The 24,010-nt window shown below is 41.5% G+C and overlaps 1 protein-coding gene across 3 annotated transcripts in view; it reads left to right on the top strand.

Annotated features, from left to right (window-relative positions):
- The window catches only part of LOC111861389 (sodium-coupled monocarboxylate transporter 2), a 91,016-nt gene that overhangs the window by 39,398 nt on the left and 27,608 nt on the right, over positions 1 to 24,010 (top strand). Inside the window, exon 1 of one of the 3 annotated variants that reach the window (XM_023845916.2) lies at positions 13,658 to 13,778. The exons of 1 other annotated variant lie outside the window; for it this stretch is intronic. The gene's annotated coding sequence lies outside the window, so the exon portion shown is untranslated. Of the gene's footprint in view, positions 1 to 13,657; positions 13,783 to 24,010 lie in introns of those variants that run through there. One more of the 3 variants, XM_023845917.2, reaches the window with a different exon arrangement.

Here is a 24,010-nt window from a genome sequence, read left to right as displayed (position 1 = left end):
GGACACGTCAGCTGAATGGTCACATGACCTGTGATTGTGTACTAGAGTTGAGCCAGAATATTTACAATCAAATTTACATGAGTGTAGTGGTCAATGAACAACAACGCAGAACGCACTAACCAATTTAAATTAGTGATAATGTAAGTGTACACTTCAGTGCGTAAAGCCGTTTCCAAACATTCTATTCGCTATTTTGAATACATCCTTTGTCTTGATATCCATTCACTGCAGATACAATCCATCTGTTGATAGAATTAATAATTTATTGCACAAAGTCACTTAACGCAAAAATATATGTTAAATTTGTCTCAGTGCTTAATTATGCACCATCAAGAGGTATGAGAGAATGGAAGTATAGATTCGCGATCATTGTCCTCGGCATTAGATAGAGGTAAATGGTCAGCTTCACGCCTCGGCTGCTTTTCCCCCAGGGAAATAACTCCCGATACCAATTGGGTATGAGGCTGGGAGACTCCAGAGCCTATCTAGACCCTGTGGAATAGAGAAAAAAATCTTTCCCCTGCCAGGAATCGAACTCCGGCCGTCCTGCCTATAGCCTGTCGCTAAACAGACTGAACTATCCCGGCTCTCCTTGGGTATTCAGTTTATTAGTTAATCAACTGAGCTATTTGAAAACTTTAATACCATTGTGAAGATCATTTATTGTCGTGTTTATAAATTAACCCATCATTGGGCCCGGTCAAAATGCAATTGGATCTGGTTCATACACACTTAGCAGTTAAGGAAATGCACAATTTGTTGACCCCTTGCGCTCCCATCCGTTCATTTGCGTCTTCAAAGTTTTCCTCAGTTCCTCGATCCACGCGGTTTGCAATTTTCGTTGATTTCGGAAGCCTTTTCCTTTGCATTCTGTGGATATGTGGAAACCAGCTGGTCCTATATGTTGGAGCCCCAGTATGAGACCTGTTCTTAATTATCTGAAAATCTTCAGTTTCAGTAGCTTTAATTCTTCGTTTGATTTCATTGTTCAGCATTCGCTCTCATGTGAAAGTTTAAGTAAACATGGTCTGTTAAAAATAAGGTAAAGCTATCCCTGTAACAAGCCATGAAGGCCCATAGGGTTGTGAGACGTCGAGACTCCCATATTGTCTCTAGACAACCGGCTCACAGATGGTGATGATGTTGTCAGCCTTTCGCGTCGGCCGGGCCTTACTCTCAGGAAGATTCCTGGTACTCATTTCTGTTAGAGGTTGAGTACACTCCAGGGCCATAGTGCGCCTGGAAAGATTAGGTCAATTGAAAAATCCATTTACATGATCGGGAATCGGGCCCGCGATCTTCCGGCTTGTAGCATAGTGCCCAAACCAATTACGCTACCACACTCCAAAGATAAGGGTGTTACAGACCTTTATCTTAGCGTGTTTCTGGACTTCTGATGGCTTAAAATTTGTGTTCTATGTTATCAATTTGAGTGTCATGTTCTCATTCATGCCCAGGTCTCCCATTTGCTCCTTCCATTTTCGACTTTCCGACTAAAATTATTTGCATAATTCTCATCCGCTCTCACATCTAGAATATTACCGAAATAGTAAGAAAAATATTCCCCAGCTCTGTTCAGATGAAGTTCATAGTGTGATATGTTTAGTTCTGCAGAAAATTCCAAGCAATGTATATGAATTATTTTAGAACTGCTGACAGCAAGAACAAAAATAGATTGTAACCAAATCTTTTATTTGAAGTAAAAGAAATTACATAAAAATTATGTTTTAAAACAAAGAGATTCATTGGACGACCAGAACTAGACGGCTCATCAAGGTACTAGAAGACATAAAGAACAGTAGAAAGAGTCGAAAAGAAACCGAAAAGGAAATATTGTTCGAAGATAAAGGTATTTGAGGTTAACATTCATCGTTTTGTAAAAAATATGAACGACAAACGGCACTAGAAAAAGAAGAAGAAGAAGAAGTTTTTGTTTCTGCAACAAATGAGCATCGAGACCAATGGAAGAATAAGCTTGGGTCTGTATTGACCAGATGTATAAATAAAGACAGAATATGGACAAAAGGCAAACAAAGTAGCAAGTTGATTCAGAAAATTGTATTAATTATATGTAGTTGAAATGGGAGAAAAAGTTTCCAATGTTGCTATAAGAGAAAGAGACATTTCCAGCGTTCTTGAGACAAAACAGCTGACTGCAAGTATGTGACTTAAGATGGCGGTAAACAGTAACTGTTGTCAAATGTGCGTAGTTTGACAGACCTTTGTTCTCTTGAGTATGTACAGAAGGATTCTTGCTTTAATTGGCTTAAAATGTCTCTTCCTAGTAGGATGATCTGGCTTCTTGCTTACCTGCCTGCGGGAATTCTGTTTCGGAGAAGCCACCAAAATATGTCACAAGCCTCGGACATAGTTCAAGTGAGGATTATTCTTCGAATGAGTCATTTCCTATTTATTTTGATTACGTCATTGGCATTGATGTTCATTTATGTATGGATGTGAAAGAATTACTGCAGAGTTAATCCTTCTATATGTATGAAGAAGTATCGTAAACTTCATCATGTAATTTCGATTTTTTATAACAAAGAACTGTCGAACAGTAACACATTTCCCGGACATAAATTACATAATATGTCACGAACGTATGAGTAGTTTTTATTTCCTTGTATCGCCTCTATTCTGTGAGTATTGATAATACTGTTATGTGGATGTATGTATATAAATAAGATGGTATATGATTTACTATTTGTGTATGCTATTTATGAGAGTTGGCGTTAAATGTCGGCCTGGAAGCATCATTCGGTAATTCGGTAATATGTAGAACTGGAAAGGAGTATGGGAGGCGGATAGGTGAGTTAATAGCACGAAATCTTATATAAAGAATGATGAGATTTCGCAGTAATTTCTCAGCGGGTGTGATATTAGATAAGTGAAGGTAAATTATGACCCTGTGTAAGCAGATGACGTCTTCAGTTGTATTGCCTTAAATATTTACAAAGTCGAAAAGCATTTCAAATAAAAGAAAAGAAAATTTCTATGAGACGAATATTTGTGCTCTATGTCAATTACGGTTTCCTGACATGGCCTACTTTATATCGTTCTACTACCCCTTAAATTCACACGAAATTGAAGTAGGTCTTCCACAGTTCTGACATTTGTCCATAGTTAGTTCCATTGTAGCATGTTGCGTAACAATAACTAAAAGAATTTTATCGGGTTCATGGCTCCTATTTCATATTCAGACAGTGGGGTCTGAACCTGGAACCTCTGTCTGGGAACCAACTCTTGATGTTTCGTAATTGTCTTCGGTATCTGTAAGCAACTGCTGAGATTAGAAACTAGCTAACTAACTAACTAACTAACTAACTAACTACATGGGGTTGTGCCCTTCTTAAGGAGCCGCCAGTCGCTCAGTTACTGAAGAATTTCCCTACATTTGATGGAATCCGAAGGTTCATTACCGTATTCACAATATACGTCCACCCGCTCCTATCCTAAGCCAGATGAATCCACTTCTTACCGCCCTAACTTACGTTGTTAAGATCCATCTTAATATTATCCTCTCAGCTACGTCTAAAATCACAACGCTTCCTTCATCTTTTCCATGTAATAGTTTAATTCGACCTTCCTTAATTCTACACTACATAACCTGTGCAGTTGAAAAAGCGTCGTTAAAGAACCAAATACTTACTTACTTACTTACTTACTTACTTACTCACTCACTCGTGGAGCTGAGCCCTTCTGGAGGAGCTGCCAATTGTGTAGCTACTCAAGAATTTCCCAGCATTTTATGGACCCCGAAGGTTCATTACCGTGTTTACAAGAGCCCTCCACTGGTCCCTATCCTGAGCCAGATAAATTCAATCCATAACATCCCATCCTATCCCTCTAAGATCCATTTTAATATTTTCTACCCACTTACGCATTGGTCTTCCCAGTGGTCTCTTTCCTTCTGGTGTTCCCACCAATATCCTATATGAGTTCCTCGTCTCCCCCATTCGTGCTACATGCCCTGCCCACCTCATCCTCCTTGACCTGATCATTCTAATTATACTTGGAGAAGAGTACAAGTTATGAAGCTCCTCATTGTGCATTTTTTTCCAACCTCCTCTCACTTCATTTCTCTTCGGTCCGAACATTCTCCTCAACACCCAGTTCTCAAACTCCCTCAGTCTGTGTTCCTCCCTTAATGTCAGAGACAAAGTTTCACACCCATACAGAACCACAGGCAAAATTATAGTTTTGTACATTCTAATTTTTATGTTTTGGGGCAGCAGACGAGAAGACAAAAGGTTCTGGACTGAATGGTAGCAAGCATTACCCTAGTTCAATCGCCTCTTAATTTCCTCCTGAATCAGGTTTCGATCTGTTATCGTTGTTCCCAAATATCTGAACTGTGCCACATTTTCAAAATATATGTTTCCAATTTTTATATCATGATTTTGCCTTGCATTTTGGTGACGAGACAACAACATATACTTAGTTTTCCCTGTGTTTTCTAAGGAACCAAATAATAAACTAAAATTCCTGCTCAAGTTTCAAACCCAGTGATAACGTTAGCATGTATTAATATGCGTATTACTGTGTTTCTGTGTCGTGAATTTAATTCACTGACTATGCAGGGAAACCCGACAGTCCTTCCTGATAGTTGCTTGTTCGGAGTTCGAACACAGGTTTAATTAGTGTATAAGTTACAAAACCGAACGCGATTAGATAGTAATCAATATGTATATTTAGCAGAATACAAGTACACACCTGCATGGAATGAAGTCAAGGTCACAATGTTAGAAACACGGGAAGGGGGGAGGAATAGCCAGGAAGGAAGTGAGTTTGTCATACACATTTCTCAAACAGTTGCGTTCTGTAATTCGTAATTGGTTCTGGCGATTACTTTATGCACATAAATATACCACAGATGACTTTACATTGACCTGTGTAAGGTAAAAAAGGTGAAGCTATCCTTGTAACAAGCTGTGAAGGCCCGTAGGGTTGTGAGACGTCGAGGCTCCCACATTTTCTAGACAGTCAGTTCACAGATGGCGGTAAGGTTGTCAGCCTTACGTACCGGACGCCCTTTACCCCCAAGAAGATTCCTGGTACTCATTTCTGTTAGAGGCTGAGTCGACCCCAGGGCCACTTTGCGGCTGGAAGATTAGGTAAATTGAAAAATCCAGTGAACCCAATCTGAAAATGTTCTAATGAAAGAGGACGAGATAGATGAAGAACGTTGGGTTCCATAAAATGATTGAAAGTTCTTGAATAGCTGCACAACTGGCGGCTTGTCAAGAAGGGCTCAGCTCCATGGAGTTAGTTATTATAAGAAATAAGGACAAGAAAGAAAGAAATGTCATGACTTAAATTTGTTTTTACTGATAGGGAGCCTCCACATTTTGATTGCCTGTGACCCCTACAACAGTAGATGCGGTCCTGTCCGACCTCTCATCAAAGCAGTATACCGACGATGCTGACGGTGACGAAATATAACCAGTTATAAAATAAATAAAAATCTTCAAGTTGGTTCTGAAGAGTTCTGACGTTGGTACATAACACTCAGAATTATTGGACTTTTGGACTTTGTCTATCGTCCAGAATCCTAAAAACTAGACAACAAAACGTTTTGGGGACTGTATCTCTTCCCTTCTTCAGGTGAGGGCGGTAGGAGACACCTACTTTGTTGGGTCTTGTAGAAAGAGCCGGATCCAGTGATTGAGGTTAGCTATTTCCAAAGAACTCAAAAGAGCTGAAAACAGATCCAGACCCCGAAACGTTTTCTCTAGTTTTTTTAAATACTGGACGATGGACAGAGTCCCAAAACCCAGTAATTCTGAAAAATCTCCATCTTCCGTGACACGAAACAAGGGTAACCCGTTAATATGAGCAGGTGCATGTTGGAAATAAAGTGGGACTAGTCTATTGTTGCTTCGGTAACGCCTGTCGTGCTTCAACAAAGCGAGGTTAACAAGCTCAGCGCATTGATGACACAATAATGGGCACAGTTTGTAAAATCATGTTTTCATTCACTTCCGGAGGAGTGGATCGGAGTGTGCTGTGTCCGGGGTAATCAGCAGGAACTACAGAACTACCCGCACAGCGTAACCGTTCTTCTGGATCTGTTCAGTTTTTAGCCTACTTTCCTGAATTAGGCTTATGCGATCTACATCATTTTGTGTGTCTGTGAATCTCCCCTCACCACCATTAATTTTGATTGCCTGAAACAATCTTTTTTTTTTAATTTGGTATGTATATCATGACACCTAACCCCATCTTAACGGCGTGTTTCATAAATCCCTCCAATTAATTTGTGTTTCTGTATGTGTATTTATACTTTCGTTGTTAGGCAACGGCTAGGTAAACACGTTCCCGCAGCAATGAAGAATTGTTGGAAGCGTCGTTTTATATGCGGTCCGTGTAGTATTAAATGAAAGAGACGTTAAGTTCTTCCTAGAACTTCTTGTTAAAGGTGGGTATTCAACTCTGCTGTCAGGGTCATGACTATATAGCATGACTTGAAGGACTTGATATGCAGACAAGAAGCAAAGCGCAGCTAAAGATGTTACACTTTGTTCAAGCGTATTATTTGCAGTGATATTTACTGCGCTTTCATATATTCTACGCTTTGACATGTCATCTACCAATGACCTTGAAAATTTCTCTAGCTCGTGTTCGATGTGCCCTTAGTCATGGCTTTGGCGCCATTAACTAACATGGTCAATTCATCGAAGTTTGCATTGTGAATGACGAATTACATCCTTGTCATGTTCCCATAAAATTGATGCTTAGATCGCGTGAATTTGAGGTTGAACTCAGATGTGATATACATGTGATCCCCCATTCACAAGAATTCAAAGAACTGGAAATGATGGAAATCATACATCGTATTAAACGATCCGGGGGCATGCGCAGATGTGCCGGCTATATAAATGAACAGGAATTAATGAAGCTTGTGCCATAATTAAACTCTCCATGAGCATGCATAGAAGTACCCTAAACTGTGAGCGGCCTCCGTAGTCTAGAGGTAACGTTCCCACCCCATGACTCGTAGTACGCGGGTTCAAATACCGGGCGGAGGTCGTCGAATTTTTAAGGGCGGAAAAATTCAGGGAACAAGTCCTCCGGGAGGGACTTTAAGCTGTGTGTCCCGTGTCGTAACTTTACGGCACGTAAAAGAACCTCATATCCCCAAAGGGGATCACTGAGCCAAATTCCAGGACGTTTCCCGCCCAACAATAGTCTTTAAGGCCTCTGATAGATGGGGGAAGCATTATAGACACCGCTAAGCAAGTGGCCGAACTCGCTTGCTAGGCGGGACTGATGGTACGCACCATTTATCGGTAGGGTATAGAGACTGGTAGAATATCATAGAGGGAAGCACAATAGATCAAACTGGTCGCGGTGCATGGGGAAACCCACCCTCTCTAAATAACTAACTAACTAACTAACCCTAAACTGTGACTGAACATAAAGTAAGCCAACTAGATTTCATAGCCTGGAATGGGAAGATGATAAATGAATGATGAATTTGAAAGGATCTGGAAGGAAGAGGGCGTTTCCTAATTCTATATTACCCATGCATTTGTATGACACAAGAAACCTAAGAAAACTTGCTGTCAGTACAGTCGACATCCTCCCGAACACAGGCCGAAAGCGTTACCGCTCCGTCGACTCGCTCGGTTAATATGGATATCAAATCAAGGTTATGAGATGGACGGGACGTGTAGCAAACATGCGACATATCGGAATGCAATCGAAGTTGTGATCGGAAAACCTGAAGGGAGACATATGAATGCGTATAGCGACGTGGAGGGCACGAGCATGAGCATATACTTCCTTTACTCGAAGGTTTGAGTGTCTGAACAGAGTCATGTTACCTCCTAGGAAGTAATAAATGAATTCAAAATAAGAATGTCACCTCGTGACGTGGAAGTAAGTCGTGACTAATGGCATGTGCTGTTAGCCTGTGTAGGCCTGTGTAGGCTTGTGATATTCTAAAGTGTACCTATCTACTTTTAATTTATGATTTTTCCTCACGTAAGACACAGCGTTTCGTAACCATAGGCACTCACAAAACAAGTAAGAAATTACTGTTCTATTTCAAGAGCACAGTTTTCCTGACTGTAACGCCGTGTACTTCAGAAAAGGCCGCCGTTATACAGTATATATATATATATAATCTGTGTGTGTGTTTTACATGTAGGGAGCAGGGGTAACTCAGTATAATGATGGGCTACAGGCTAGACTGGACCGCACCATAGCTCAAGCGGTTAGTCGCTGGCTTCCCACCGCGGCGGCCCGGGTTCGATCCCGGGTCTGGTTAAGTGGAATTTGTGGTGAACAAAGTGGCGCTGGGGCAGGTTTTCTCCGAGTACTTTGGTTTCCCCTGCCGATCTTCATTCCACCAAATTCTCCATCATAATCGCCCGGGGAAGGCTACAATAGGCCAATCAGTGGCCGCCGTGTCGAGTGGACCCAGTTGGACTCACCCCCCACTAAGCGAATTACAAGCTAGACTACCGGAGTTCAATTTCCTGCATGGGCAAGAAAAATTTTTCTACTCTACAGCGTCCAGACGGGCTCTGGGGCCCACCCAATTTCTTCTACAATAGGTACAAGGGGATGTTTCCCCTTAGGTAAAGAAATCGGGCCGAGAAGCCGACCTCCACTCGCCCATACGTCTTCATAGGGTGATGCGTAATTAATTATGCACAGGGATATCTTTATCTTTTTCTCACGTTACAAATTAATATTCTGCCTCCATCTTCGTGTCTAAGAATCCATTCATCAAATGTCAGCCATTTATTTCGTCACGGAGACCGGTCTCATTACTGAGGTGTTTCGTGGATTTTCCCAGCCCCTCCAAGAAAGTGCTGGGATAGTACCGTAGATTCATTCATTCATCTGTAATCTGTCAAGACGACAGGTCCACAGTCTCTTCCAAAACAGTTCCTCCACTTGATGCGATCTAGAGCTTTCTCTTTCAAATGAAAATATCCTCTTGTGTCCCCAAGGTCATCCAGCATCTTCTTACGTCTTCTTCCTCGTCTTCTGGACACTTCTATCCGCCCCTCTATCTTTCCTNAAGCTTTCCAGATGTTTCTGATCTACTGCCCTAAGTGTCCATGTTTCAGCCCCATACAGAGCTATGCTCCAAATGTAGCATTTCACTAGTTCCTTCCTCAAATTTAAGTCCAATTTGCTGGTAAAAAGATTCTTCTTCTTGCTAAATGCAGCTTTTGCCATGGCAATCCTGGATTTAATTTCACACGTACACCTTCCATCATCTGTTAACAAGCTACCCAAATATTTAAAACATTTCACATTCTCCAGTTGTTTTTGGTCTATCTTTATTGTGACTGGGGTTGGTTGTCTCGAAATTTTCATTACTTTTATTTTTTCCACATTCATTTCCATGCCATAGCACCTTCCAATTTCGATTAGTCTATCAGTCATACCCTGTAGCCCTTAGCCATTAACACAAGGTCATCTGCATATTTCAGTTTGATTAATTTGTCCTCCTAATTTGAAGTCTCCAAGCCCCTCCAGAGCTTCTTTGGTAAGGCATTCGCTGTACAAGTTGAACTAAATTGGTGATAAACAGCATCCTTGTCGAACTCCTCTTCCAATCCTCACAATTCTTGTCTCCTCTCTGTCCAGTCGCACTCTAACTTTCTGATCCATACAGTAGACTATGCCACCTGAATTTTCTTTATATTCCTTCCAATTCATTGCTCACTACTTATCAGCCTATTGCCGATCACAGAGGCTACACGGTCTTAGACATGAACTGTCTTCGCCCGTTCGAACGATGGGACCGTGGGTTCGAGTCCCACTCGAGGCATGGATGTCTGCGTGCATTTATTCTGTGTTTATGTTGTCCTGTGCAGGCAGCGGCCTTGCGAAGGGCTGATCCCCCGTCCAAGGAGTCCTACCGACTGTGTAAATGATCAAGAAATTGGACAAGCGGCGAAGGTTCAACAAAGGGCTCTAGAGACATAGATAGATATATAATCGGTTTGCTAATGAGCTGGGATGTCAGGCAGTTACGGAACTGACCAACAAGGAGAAGGCAAGCTCTCAGACGTTAGGCCTGAGACAGGTTATTCAGAAATGGCAGCTTCTACGTTCTCTGCTTCATTAATTAACCGTGAGGGGGAGGGGCGGTGAAGCCCCATTCAGAGGAATGTAGTCCCGACAGCTGCTCTCTCGACTCCCCATCCCCTTCTAACGCTGCGTCCGTGTTTTCCTTCTGTTTTTATTTAATGCGGTGGCCCCGCTGTCTAAGGCACAAGATGTCTTCGCCCGCTCCAACGCTGGGATCATGGGTTTGAATCCCACTCAAGGCGTGGATGTCTGTATGCTTTCCTTCTGTGTTTGTGTCGTCCTGTGCAGGTAGCGGCCTTGCAAGAGGCTGATCCCCCGTCCAAGGAATCCTACCAATTGTCTGTAAGATTCATATTTTCAGAATCCATCACTGGATGTTTCCCTTGCAAACTAACCACCTACAACACATTTACTTAACGCTCTGTAATGATGTAGATTGTAAAGAAGCATAATAAAAAAAAAAGAATTTCAAAATTAAGTCTGAATGAGAACAGACCAGAGGAACTAATCTTTCAAGGGAGGAAGAAGAAGAAATTAATGCAATGATTTATATGACCCACCCCTTGCCACCGATGAAGGTTCTGATTTGCCGCGCAGTAACCGATCAATAAAGCGGCCTCCGTATTCTAGGGGTAACGTTCCACCTCATGACTCAAGGTACGCGGGTTCAAACCCGGCGGAGGTCGTGGAATTTTTAAGGGCGGAAAGATTCAGGGAACAAGTCCTCCGGGAGGGACTTTAAGCCGTGGGTCGCGTGTCGTAGCTTTACGGCACGTAAAAGAACCTCATATCTCCTAAGGAGGCCACTGAGCTAAATTAAGGACATTTCCCACCCAACAGTAGTCTCTAACGCCTCTGGTAGATGGGGGAAGCATTGAGATACCTCTGAGCCAGTAGAGGCCGACCTCGCTGGCTGAGTAGGGACTGATGGTAAGCACCAATACCGGTAGGGTATAGAGGCTGGTAGATGATTACAAGGGAACGCACAGTAGATCAAACTGGTCGCGGTGCATGGGGAAACCCACCCCCTCCAATAATAATAATAATAACACAAAATATAGAGGGGAATGTAGACATAGTTACACAAATTCCTGCCCTCGGCACCAAATGGAGATGAGTGCCCAATTTTACGCCCCGGCCGGTTTATCTCAGCAAAAGGGACCACCGAGTCTGTTAGTCCCAGTCTGTGTTAGGCCTACAGCTCACTTAGGTACAGTTTTGGCGAAAGGAAGAATCTCTGACTGGAATCAAACCTCGGTCTTCCAATTCGTGTCCGGTCACTATATTTGCTAAGCTATCTCGGCCTAACGAAATAGTAATTCAATTCAATCCGTATATTAAAGTCTTTGATAACGGATGAAAATCAGTAAAAACAACGTTAATAATGTTTTTATTATTTATTGGCTGCTACAAGATGTAAGCAAAATGTTACAAAGACTAGTTCGCTTGAACTAACAATCTGTTTTAATTTGACACTAAGTTACTAAGATTATATGAAGTTAAGTTCGCCCATCGGATCCCTTAGCTGTCGGGCTGCTTGGCTAGTTCGTAAGGTTTGGTCCGTTTGAGTCGCCTGGTTAGGTTTCCCACATCTAGGAGCCTGGACGCTTCTTCATTGACGCGTTGTCTAAGTCGGTTTTCGTGTGAGGTCGCGTATCTTGCAATAATGGATGCGACTGTTTCGACACAGAGGTCTCGATGGAGGTCCCTGTCGCGTACATACCAGGGCGCATCTGCTGTGCGTCTTAGTACTTTGTTCTGGTATCGTTGGATTACTTCGATGTTGCATTTTTTCGCACATCCCCATAGTTGGACGCCATATGTCCAGACTGGTCGCAGCATTTGGACGTCAATAATAACGGCAAAAATTGTGCGGAGAACACTAACAAGATGACTGGGAAGTGTCTTCCATCAGCTCAGAATTTTCAAAATACAGCAGACCCATTTTACTACAAGACAGAGTTCAGAGAATATAAGCGCTATGCTACAAGCCGGAAGTTCGCGGGTTCTATATGAGGTCACTGGATTTTTTAAATGACTTAATCTTTCCAGGAGTTCTATATCCCTGGGGTCCACTCAATACCTAACAGAAATGAGTACCAGGAATCTTCCTGGTGGGTAGAGGGTGGCCGGCGCGTAAAACTGACAACCTCACCGCCATCTGTGAGCCGATTGTCTACAGCAAATGTGGGAAGCCTTGACCTCTCACAACCCTATGGACCTCTACAGCCTGTTACAGGGATAGCTTTACCTCTCTATGTATGCGATACGGAGACATATTTATGTACTTCCTCTTTATTTAAATACTCTGTCAGTCACCCTGACCGTGTAGTGTCAGATGATATGGTGATTGGTGAATAATGAACCGGAAGAATGCTTGATTAAGAGCCACAGTGGACGTATAACGCACACATCCTTGGCTTCAGCACTAGATGCAGGTAAATTATCAGTTTCATACCCCAATCGCTTTGCACCAGTGGAAAGGTCCCCGTTATCCACTGACTCCCAGAGCAGGTTTGTACACGGCGGAGAAAAGGAAACATATCTTGCTCTTGCAAGGAATGAAACCCTGACCTACTGGTCTTCCATACGTTATCCTAGCCAGTATACTGACAGAGTTTTTAAGGCAACAGATACACTTTCAGTCTTATCTTTATTAATCCATTTAATGTTTGTGACATTACATTATGGAAATTTCATTTAATTTGCAACGAATACTAGGAGCGAAAAAAAAGGAAACAGTTACTGCTGCGTGAAAATAAACTCTATTCGGATTGTCTGTGGAGTACATGTGAGTAGAACGTGTGGAACTGGACACTGCGTCCTCGCTTCTTATTGGCTTACAGGCCGGGTTAGTATTCTTCGCGAGGTGCACACGGTTCCTCTCTTTGTTTCAATATTAGTACGTCATTACACAGTGGACACTTGCGTCTCTTTTGTTTACGTGTACTCCTCAGACATTCCAAATGAAATGTAGACATTAGAAGTGTTAAAGCTTTGCTCTAACACTTACAAAACTACCGACAATTCAATAGTCATTGTAGAGATGTAAAACAGCTGGATGAATAAACAATTCAATTTATGTTTTCATTCAGTAGGGGAGGACATAGTTGGTAGACTGTTTTTCCTTTAGAGACTTAAAGAAGCCCGTTATTGTCTATACCTCACATTATTTTTTTCTGAACGAGATTAACTGGTATAAAAGTTGTAAATCAAAGGAATGAGTAAACAATTTTATTTAGGACTTGATCCCATTAATTAGGGTACAATTACTAAGACATCTCTCTTTTAAAATTTATGATACTCATCATAACCCTTATATAATAACCTTATTTAATTTTCATCATAGTACGTGTTCGATATAAGGACAATAAAACAACATAATGGATTAACAATTCAAATTGGGACCTTATCTCATTGGTTACGGCAAAGCGTTAAGATGCAATTATGCAGAATTTCCCCAGCGGTCACATGGTCCTTCTTTTGTTATACGAAATGTCTAAAAGTACAAGGTTCAGTGACGTAATATTATATCCATTCATCAAAAACAACTCGTCCTCTGGGTGAGTAATACATAAAGAACACGCCTTCAGATTCGGGCCCGAGTTGGCTGGAAGCAGTCAGTCAGTCAGTCGGGTCGCTGGCGTTCAGCGAGTGAGGCTGTAGTTTGCGTTGTTTGGAAGTGTCCCCAGCAGGCGGAGCGCAGCCCGAAGTCAGCTCCGGTAGGTACGAGGCAAAGAAAATAAAAGTGTTTTCTTGTGACAAATCTGAATCAGAACATGTATTTTTCTTTTTCGTGATTGTTTTATGATTGTTGCTCTTCTTTTGTGATAAAATGTATTTGGAAAAGTGTGTTGTATTTGTGAACAAATTTACTTTTTCTTCTTTTAACAAATGTACTTATAAAAGTTGTTTATTTTTGTGACAAGTTCCACTTACAAAAAAAAAAGTTTTTCTATGTGAGAGAAAAGTGATTTATATGCATAACAAATTTCTTTATCAAAGTGTTTTCTCTTTGTAACAGAAACGTTTACAAAAATTTTTGTGAAAGAATTGAGTTAAGAGATTGCTCTTTTCTCTTGTGATTTCAGTTAGAAAAGTGTATTATTTTTGTGAAAAACTTTCGATGAATGAGAAAAGACTTGATAAGGAAAACAGGAAGCGACAAGAAATTGATTAAAAACGTTTGAATATTAAATCCCCCCCCCCATTTTCTAACTTTGAGGCAGCGATAAATGAAGCGTTTTTGTAGCAAAAAAAAAATTTTTTAAAAAATCTTAAGGAGCAATAATTCTGGGATGTAAGACCTTGTAGTCCGGTAGAAGTCAATCGACGTTTCGGAGGAACGTAGTGCCCCCATTTTGAGAGTCGAATATTAAACCCAGCAAGACAACAGTTCTGCTTCATGCCTGTTGCTTGTTGGTTTCCTGCTTTGTCTGCTCTTTGAGCCTGGAAATGGAGGCAGAGGGCTCCTCGGAAACACCGGTGGACTTCTACCAGACTACACGGCCTTAGGTCTCAGAATATAAGTACTCTTCATAACCACCGCTCTGAGAACCTCAGATCTAAAACAGACAAAAGGAATTGTTAGAAATAAAACCGTAGATACTGTACAGCGTAAACAACGCTTCTTCTCACGAATTTCTTATACAAAAATCTATACCGAAATTACCAACTTGTTTTCAGATTATGGTAACCTGGAGTGTGACACCGTAAATCTTGGTAGATATAAATGTCTAGAAGTAACATTCTGTCTTTCTCTTCTGGATCAGGCCTGAAGATGGAGGCAGTATATTCCTCCGAAACGTTATAGCAAGCCCCAAGTCTGCATGATACTGGTGTCCTCTTCTGATATTATCTTAAATATCTTATATTACTTCTGCATTTATTTTCCATATAAATGAAGACTTATCGACAAGCAGTTCAGAAAACTGTCCCGCTTAGCCTAATTTCAGTAACAAAACAAAAAGGTTCGAGTCATGAGTTTCTCATGTTGGTAATTACGAACGCACTGTCTTGCGAGATTTCAAGCAGTGTAATGTGCTAGATCGTTACCGATGTTTCGGAGGAACCTGTTGCTTCCAACTTCAGTGTAGAAAAAAATACACTCTTTTAGGGAGAGAGAGAGGTCCTGCATAAGGCCCTGACCGAAATAAAACAAATAAGGAGAAAATTTGAAAGATAATTGGAACTTTAACCTCTTAAAAGCCAGAGGTTACTGTATGTACCAGCAGCTTTAATATATTCAAACTCTGCGTTATGCCCACAGAGTGTATCTGTGTGTTCCGTATGGTTCTCACAATAAACAACGACTTTTTGCCTAAACAGCATTAACCGGTTGGGCTTTGTAACGGAGATGCAATGTGTCTCCTGTGAGGTACGGACTAAATTCTTATATAGTATTTAGAAATAGTGTTTCAACAGGAGACACCCGTGTGGAGGCGGGGTCGAATACCTCCGCCGTGACCCTGCGAGCCGTAGGAGGCGACGAAAAGGGAAGTCTCAAATCTAAATATGGTCGCAAGTCCCAAGGGACTTGGACCCAAGAAAGACTGCACTGGCAAGGGCCAGCAGCATATACAAAAGATAGACCCTTCCTCTTGTCAGAGAGGGCGGCCCACAGAAGCAAACGGTCAAACGGTAATAATTAATATCTGGTCTTGAGCCCAAAATGGGGCTCGACACCAAGACTCACTGACTGACTAACCGTCAGTCGTAATGTGTCTTTGACTAGTGTTTCAAAGGTAGACCAGAAGCAACTCGGAAATTCGGATTCTTCGGGGATGATACTGCACCCCCGACCAGAGGTAACTCCGATTTTCCATGAAAAATGTTGAGCAACTCACATCACTTCTGGAGCAGGGGTTTACAAATGGAGAGTCTGCATTTACCTAGACAAGAAAATGACAACACACTTCCTCCGACATTAACATAGACATCTGCCTGAATTAAGACTATTCAGCAATTCGATAACTTGGTCAAGGTAATGAAGTGTCTTGTAATTAATTCTGGTTGGAAACTCCTCTGGAATCAACATATCAACAACACAGCCCAAAAAATAATAGCAAAATTTTCAGAGCTGCATTCCCTCCTCGGCCTATGACAGTGACCGCGTGGTCTAAGACATGAAATATGTTCGTCCGCTCGAACACTGGGATCGTGTCTTCCAATCCCACTCAAGGCATGGATATCTGTCTGTGTTTATTCTGAGTTTATGTTAGGTAGCGGCCTTGCGATGGACTGATCCCTTGTCCAAGGAGGTCCTACCGATTGTCTAAGATAAAAAGGAATAGAAGAAGAAGAACTGTACATGGCATGCATTAGGCCAGACACCGGGTTTCGTCGCGAAGCCTGGGCCTATACACACAGAAACCAGAGGTGATGGGGAAGAGATGCTTACAGATGGCAGGAAATTATCCCAGAATAACAAATGTTAGCTTGTTACATGCAGATCCCTTCAGTGCTTAAATTGGGTGATTGCCTCAAGATTCTAGCTACAAATGCATGCAAAGCAAAAAGTTCTAGGAAGAACTGATAGTTTACTTTCCTTTGATAAGACACGGACCGCATATGAAAAGAAAAAATTGGCGGGGGGTACACAGTCAGATGGACAGACGCGGAAGGATACACAGAAAGACAGCCAAGTGATCACATAAGTCTCATTTTATTTTTTTCGAAATAAGAAAGTATGCTGAAAAGGAATCAGTAAGAGATTTGTGTGGTACCTGAGAGATGCACTTCTGCAATTAAAAGAAGACATGCGGCATAGTGTGTCCAAGGAGACAAGAGACGGCTTGAGGACATACAAAATAAATGAAACCTGGGGGGAGAGAAATAATACAAATAAATAAATAAACACAAAATGAGGCAGGATTTGTACATTTAATACGCGATTAAATAAAAATTACAAATTGGTGTAAATACATAGATAAACTTCTAGCTGGGAAAGAAAAACACTGGAAATTTACACTGGGCCCAACATCGATGCCTCGTGGCAGTTGTACTGACAGTTACAACAAGACTGTAGACAATTAGTGTTCTTCCTCTTTTAATGTTGCAAAGTTTTAAAGGGCGTTTTTCCGAGGGCAGGCTGATTGGGAGAATAATGACAGTGTAACAACAGGAGGAAGACGGAATTAAGGAGAAACATGGCAAAACGAAACATCCCTTAGATAATTTTCTACAATATACCCCTTGACTTATTAATTACTTCAAACTTTTAATGTACGTTCTGAAAACGAAAAGATGTTATATCGCGCATATTTATTTGTTACTTACGGCTCGTAGCGCCATGTTGTGGTCGTTTTATGCATTAAATCTGTAGGTAGGATACAAGAACAGAGCTCGCTTTATGCGTTAGTAAGCAGTATATGATCTTCTAGCAAAAAGACCTGAGCATGATGGACAGGAAGTATATTTTGGGACGAAAGGTTTCCATGTAATAAACAGTCTGCATCCGCATTACCTTCCACGGTCAAGTTGGGGCACGGGAGAATGGAATTGATGCACATTTCGATATAGACCTGAGAAATTCTTGCAATAATATTCAAATTTTGGTTCCCGATATTAAAAAAATACACCATATCTCAGTTCCAGAGATTATATTGTCATGTTTAGCAAAGAGTCACAGATTTTGTAGAGAACACCGACAAAGCCTATAAATACATCTGTATAAGCCAGAACTTTGTTTTTATTGGTCGTTAAGTTAGATGAAGCAGGCGGTAATATTATGCTGGATGTTTCCGCCGTCACGAACATAGCAATACACTGCACACGTGCATTAGATTGCTTCTCGTTTCCCCATCTTAAGGCTCACGGGAAAGTCACGAAATCTTTCCTTTCTAATACGTCGTAATTGTGGCTAGATCCGGAATCATGTACGCCAGTTCCGTATGCATAGATGTACAGTACCCTTCCTCTTTCGTGTGGGACTAATCAAGAAGGCTGTGATTTTAATTGTATACTTACGTCTGTGTTCATACATTCTGTGCACTTCTTGTATGAAACTGACAATGTCATCTTCTTCACATGACGCGTTCAAATCGAATATTTTGCTTTTGTTTTGTCTAAAAATATCTCATAATGCAAAGTAATGATGAAGTAAAGCTTATTAACGAAATGCAAAATATATTATTACACCGAAATGTGATATATCTAGTATTGCTATTAGTTTTTTAACAGTAGATTTTTATATGCAACAAAGGAATTTCACGACTAATTATTATAAAAATCGCAAAGAACTGTTTGGAAAATATATTCCAGAAAGAAAGAGAAAGGGAGGAATAAAGAGAAAAAAGGTAAAAATGGAGTACAAACTTCCTTCGTGTTTCCATTTATAACACAAGCGTCCTCTAGATGAATCATTCGTAGAACGACGTGCATATTTTGGAGCATAATAAAATGAATAACACAGTAATCAGGTGACAGAATTTCTTAGGAAATCACGCGCTCTCCATCTTGCTTCTTAATTGTGTAACAATCAGGCGGTGATTAAGAGCTAGCATAAATTGCAGTGATAAATACACTTCTTCTGTCACCCGTCTGGAGGAGGGGTCGGATACCTCCACCGTGACCCTGCGAGTCGTAGGAGGCGACGAAAAGGGAAGTCTCAAATCTGTGACAGTAGAATACGGTCAAGAATCCCAAGGGACTCGGACCCGAAAAAAAAAGCTGCTCTGGCAAGGACCGGCAGCATATACAAAATACAGACCCATCCTCTCGTCAGAGAGGGCGCCCCACGAAAACAAGACTGTAACTGTGAAACAGCAATTAATATCTGGTCATGAACCCCAGAAGGGGCTCGACACCAAGAATTACTGACTGACTGACCGTCAGTCGCAATGTGACTTTGAATTTGACTTCTTCTGTGTAGATAGGAGTAGAAATCAATCAAGAACAGAGACTGGCATAATACAAACATGACGAAAAATGCGCTATCAATTCCAGTTCCAGTGACAAAAATACCCTAATCCAGTCAACAATATACGAAGGCCTTACGCATGTGCTTGCTATTTACAATTTCCTCGTCATTATTTCTTGTTTTAGCAACTTAACTTAAGACCACTCAAAACTGAATTTCTTTCGTATAATATATACAAATTCAGTCCGTACCTCACAGGAAACACATTACGTCTCCGCTGCAAAGCCCAGCGGTTTAATGCTGTTTAGGGAAACAGTTGCTGTTTGTTGTGAGAACCATACGGAACATACAGATACACTCTGTGAGCAGATTGCAGAATTTAATCCGTCAAAGAAAGTGGTACATATAGTAACCACAGGGCTTTGAATGGTTAATATGCTTCAAAGCTTCTTTTTTCTTCTTTGTGCTGACTGCAGCTTCAGTTCTTCCCAATCATTTTCGTTCTTAATATGACTCAGTCTTGTGCAACCCTCAACTATTCTCATGTATCTCCTCTCTACTAATTTTACTGTAATCGTCGAAGATTCACTGTCGTATTGAAAGGTTGATACTGCTACTAGCTTACGATATTTCAGCTGTGTTTCTTTCCTTGAATTAGTCGCATAAGTTTCTTCCTAAGGTACTACACATTTTGTAGTAGATATTGGAGGTATGGCTCCACTTTTCTTGACCTCAGCACTAGTTGGAGGTGAGTCGTCACCTACACGACCCTGCCGTTTTACTCCTCGGGGAAAGTTTCCCCGGTACCCATTGGATAGGAGGCTGGGTGGGGCCCCAGAACCGGTCTGGACATTTCGGAAAATAAACAAATCTTGCACTGCCGGAAATCGAACCCGGACAGTCCAGACCGTAGTCCGTCGCTATACCGGCTGAGCTATACAAATTCCCCGATGTACTCTAATACATTATTTGGAGCATAATGGTTACTATATACACCACCTTCTTTATCATTAAAATGTTTTTGCCCACACTGATTTATGACTGTCGCATGATTCTCTGAATAAACAGCGACTGTTTCCGTAAACAGCATTAACCGACTGGTCTTTGTAACGGAGACGTGTTTCCTGTGAGGTATGGACCGGAATTTTTATGTGTTATCTAGGTGAATTTCATGCTGAAGGTATTTAAAACACAAGGAATATTTATAATGTTTTATCATTTCAAACAAGTGTCCTGTAAACGTGGAAGGTAACACAGTCTTTTTTTATAAAGGATTTCCTTCAGACAGACAATAAATAGATGCGTTTCAGTAACTCCCAGGAGCAAAGTCCATGCCGAAATTGCCAGATACTTTCGTTAACCATTTATATGATAATGGTTATTATGCGTACAACCTGCTTGTAAAATTAAAATACTCTGAATTTTGCCCCACTCTACGTAGGTTAATTTATGTGTTTCATAGACGTATGATTATCACAATATAGGGCGCTTATCTGCGTAACCAGCATTAACCGGCTGGTTCTCAGAATGTAGACGCGCTGTGTTTCCTGTGAGGTACGAACTGGTTTTATAAATATTACTTATATCTACAAAAACATTTCATTGTAATGGAGCCCTTCCAGCGTTTATATGAATATCACCATCACACGCAACAAAGTCCATGCTCAACTTCTCTGCACACAACAAAATGCACATCCCAAACCTTTGCCTTCTTCACTTCCTACCGCTTTACCCTCCCTCAAACATACTTCTATCAGAAGAACTAGCGGACACTGCCTGGAAACTTTCAAAACATGAAAATTTGCCCCCCCCCTCCAAATTTACAATGTCTTATTACCCCCCCTACTTTCTCTTCTCTCTCACCTTCATGAACATTATCATGTTAATGTGTTATATAATAATGTTTATTAATTTCTGCGGACACGGGGTATGAAGGGGAGAGAGACAAGAGAGACATGACCATATCTTAACTCACTCCACGGAACTGAGCCCTTCTTGAAAAGCTGCCAGTTGTGCAGCTACTCGAGAATTTCCCAACATTTATGGGTCACTACCGTGCTCACAAGCGCCCTCCACTGGTTCCTATCCTGAGCTAGGTCAGTCCAGTCCATACTACCTCATCCTATCTCTGTAAGATCCTCCCACTTACGTCTAAGCCTTCCTAGAAGTCTCTTTCCTTCTGGCGTTCCCACTAAAATCCAGTATGCATTCCTCTTCTCCCTCATGCGTGCCCTCATTTCATCACACGGCATTTAAATTCCACAGTGACCGATCTACGGAGAAGTATTGAAACTAACTGTAGAAGACAGCACCTGATGCATTGGCGAATTTACGTAGTGTGCCGTAGGTACCACGAAACTGTGTAAGTTTAGTCCCTATCCTTATAAAGGTAAAGGATGCGAGCGAATATTATCAATGTTCACTGAGCAACTTGGCTCAAGAAGTGACGCTTCTGACTTTCATTCGAGGCGTGTGCGGTTCGAATTTCGGCCGGGACAGCGACCCACCTGAGATTTTTCTTCGTTTTCCTCAGTTCCTCCAGGCATATGCTGGGATAGTACGGCCACCATGCCACTACCTCTTCCTTCCACATCCTTTCTAATTCTTTATTCACTATCAACCCATCACTGGATGTTATGTAATCTTAGCAACTGAAAGCGTCGTTAAATAAATTAAAAGAGCCGCCTCCCCTAAAGACCGAAATCAGCAGAATTACCCGAAATTTGACTTCTGCAGAGTCGCAGCCAGGCTCCAGCAGGTCTGCTAAAACCGGCGTGCTCACGCTGCTTCACATGAATATGTGTTGCACTGGTACAACGAAGACTCTTGTCTTGTGGTACGAATTTGCATGCCATCAGCTAAAGGCGACAGACGAGGCGGGAAGCCATAAAGTCAGACTGATCAGAACCTGTAGGGCAGGGCAGGGCAGGGCAGGGCAGAGACTCAGAGTTACTTTACGACTGGTGGTTTACCGCCAATCGGTTCGTTTTGGCGTCAGGCCCGTTGAGGCCCACGACCACAGTTTTTTTCAACTGAATTCTTGCGATAATAGTCCTTATGTAACATCTTCCCTGACGAGAAGATGGTTCTGTCTCCTATGAATACACTCGACCTTTCGTCAAGTGTATATTTCGCACATACTCGTACAATATGTTACCGAAAGCTCTTCCTTCTGTTTTACACACAAGTCCTCTATCAGTACAGGCTTTACAGAGCAGATCATGCCTAACTTACAGTTCTTATACTACAACGAAAACTTAGGCATTTGAACGGTCATAAGCTTGACCATCGCCAAGTTTAAGCTTCTTATATTTTCTGTGTCTGGCTTCACCTTGTTCTATACCGCGAACATGTTCATTATCATGATTTTGTATGACTTCTGCTTGTCGTATGCACAATTTTGTTATATAATCGTATACATACGGAAAGTTGAAAGCCGTGTGCAAGGCGCGGACTGGTGTGCATTTTGGAAAATTTCCAATGGTGCCCAAACCCTTGTTTTGCATGAGCTGCAATTTTAGGAGGTAGGTGTCTGCTGCTAATTCCCAGGCGGGACAAGTGTAAGTCATTACTGATCTGATCGGTACCTTATAGAGGGATAGTTTAATGTTTGCGTTTAAACGCTCACTTTTGAATAGAGAGTAGATTCTAATAAATCAATCATTTCAATCATTTCTATGTGAAGTCTCCACGTAATCCTCTTATCGAAGATTACGCCCAGGTATTTTACACGATTGATGAAGGGGATATTCTGCCCATTCAATGTAAGATGAGTCTGAAGGGGCCTAAGTCTATGAGAGAAGTAAATTGCCTGAGTTTTATCTTCATCGATTTTTATGTTCCAGCGATTATACCACGTCTCAATAACACTGAGACCTCGCTGCAGCTTTCTGAAAACATAACCCTCTTTGCGGTCTGTCGCATACATACAGGTGTCAGCAAAGAGACCTAGATAGACACTAGGTGTATGGGGCGTATCGTTTATATATAGGCTGTACAGTGTGGGGGAGAGAAGAGAACCTTGTAGCACTCCTGCTTGGATATCCCTTGGTGAACACATTTCACTTTCGACTGAAACTCTGAATTTTCTCTGAGAAAGGAAAGAGCTAATAAGCTTGATTAGACTTATCGAAAATTGTAATGTAGATAATTTATATAGCAAGCCAGTGTGCCACGTTTTATCACCGCGGACACCGAGAAATAATCTCCTCTATTGTTGCGTGTTAGATCGTGTTTACAGAGCTGTTTCCTGGCAACGCGTTGATCAAATCCGTTACAATATTGAGGCTCGCGGCTAGTTGCTTACGGTGCAATGGGCACCATCTGGACAGCCCTGCTGGAGGTTATGCTAATATTGTAATTCGTGCTTTCTATAACTGTCTCCTTTGTACTGACCTTTTTTGCTTTCCCTCCTTCTCTTATTTTTTCCTTTATCTTTCTTTCTAGACTTATGTCTTTATTTGCGTCCGCTTATTTCTTTATTCGTTCGAAGCCCCGGGGTATTCTCCTCTTCTGGCCAGCGCGCAGCTCCGGGGCCCAACCAATCTCCTGTCCATTGGTACAGGGAGCAAAATAGCCAATACGTAATTTGTTAAGGAACTGTTTACAGGAAACCGCATTATTTTATTGCAACTGGTTCACCTTATATAAGGTTTCTTAACGGGAAAGAGCATTTATAATCACCCCGTATACGTGTAGTCCCGAGTGGTTTGCCTTGCGTGGCGTATAACGGAAAGAAATTTACGGCGGTTATTTGTTGAAATGGTAAAGATAATATATGAACACCGTGCATTATATTATCTGTGCTTCGTTTCTTAATATCCTAGCCCATATAAACAGTAAATATAATTTACAACACTGTGTTTTTTGTAACATGTGTTTCGACACAGATACGGACAAGTGAAGGGCTCTTGTAAACACGATAATGAGCTTTCGGGTTCCATAAAATGTTTGGAAGTTCTTGAGTAGCTGCACAGCTGGCGGCTTCTCAAGAAGGGCTCAGTTCCACGAGTGAGTGATTGAGGGCGTTTCGTTTCCTGCCCTTGTACACTTAAAGACTTGACACATATTATTCTGCCACACGTCATCGTATTG

The sequence above is a fragment of the Cryptotermes secundus genome, unplaced genomic scaffold (assembly GCF_002891405.2).
Source record: "Cryptotermes secundus unplaced genomic scaffold, Csec_1.0 scaffold289, whole genome shotgun sequence".
NCBI classification, from domain to species: Eukaryota; Metazoa; Arthropoda; class Insecta; order Blattodea; family Kalotermitidae; genus Cryptotermes; species Cryptotermes secundus.
This window is presented reverse-complemented; position numbering and strand designations above follow the sequence as displayed.